Raw genomic sequence first — 865 nt, forward strand, 5'->3', positions numbered from 1 at the left:
TTTTGCAAAATCGAGTTTGAAATATCACAGAGTTTCGACAGTCTAATTATTTTACTGGCATGATTATTAATAATTCGCGTAAATAGATCTCGCCATCATGCTGAATCTTGCAGTATGCAGATGTTACGAAAACGCATTCGACCTTCGCAAGAATTTTGATCGATCGCACGCTTGAGGCCTATCTTAACAACAAAAGAGAAGGACTCATTTCGTCACATAAATAATCTTTAAATAAATTCGCAAATTATCAAATGAATGGAAACTGAGTTTATTATTGTGGATCGATATCGTGGATTCTCGTCAGGCGTATGCGAGTGTCGAGTGGCATCACATACCATGGACGTAGAAAATTCTTTAACCGAATTCGCGAATGACATTTCCGATAAATGCTCAATATAACTGCTCGATTAATTAAATTGTGAAACTTGTTCAAATTACAATCTCGCGAATATTTTCGCGACTCGCGAGTGTATCGGGAGTGAAATGAAGTGACATGCAATCGACTTGGGATGATGCAGAGATGCTCCTGAATCAATGTCAGATACTGGTGCTATTGGATAAGTCAGATAAGTGCAGCGGAAGATGTTTGACTGGCGAACGACATCGGAGAACGCCGCAATACCGTGAGTACTGAATTTCAACATCAATTTCACAATTAATCTATTCTGATTTATTTGCGCTTTTTTAATGCTTTTTTGTGATATATGTTATTCGTATATTATCCCATGTGAGCAACGTAATAAAATTTACGTGTTAATTACTTGAGCGCGAAATAAAATGTTAAAATAACTTTTATCGCGGTCTTTTTTGTGCCATAATGATCGAGATACAAAAGACATTTTGCGAAATTAATATAATAGCTTGA

The sequence above is a fragment of the Wasmannia auropunctata genome, unplaced genomic scaffold (assembly GCF_000956235.1).
Source record: "Wasmannia auropunctata unplaced genomic scaffold, wasmannia.A_1.0 LD335983.1, whole genome shotgun sequence".
NCBI lineage: Eukaryota > Metazoa > Arthropoda > Insecta > Hymenoptera > Formicidae > Wasmannia > Wasmannia auropunctata.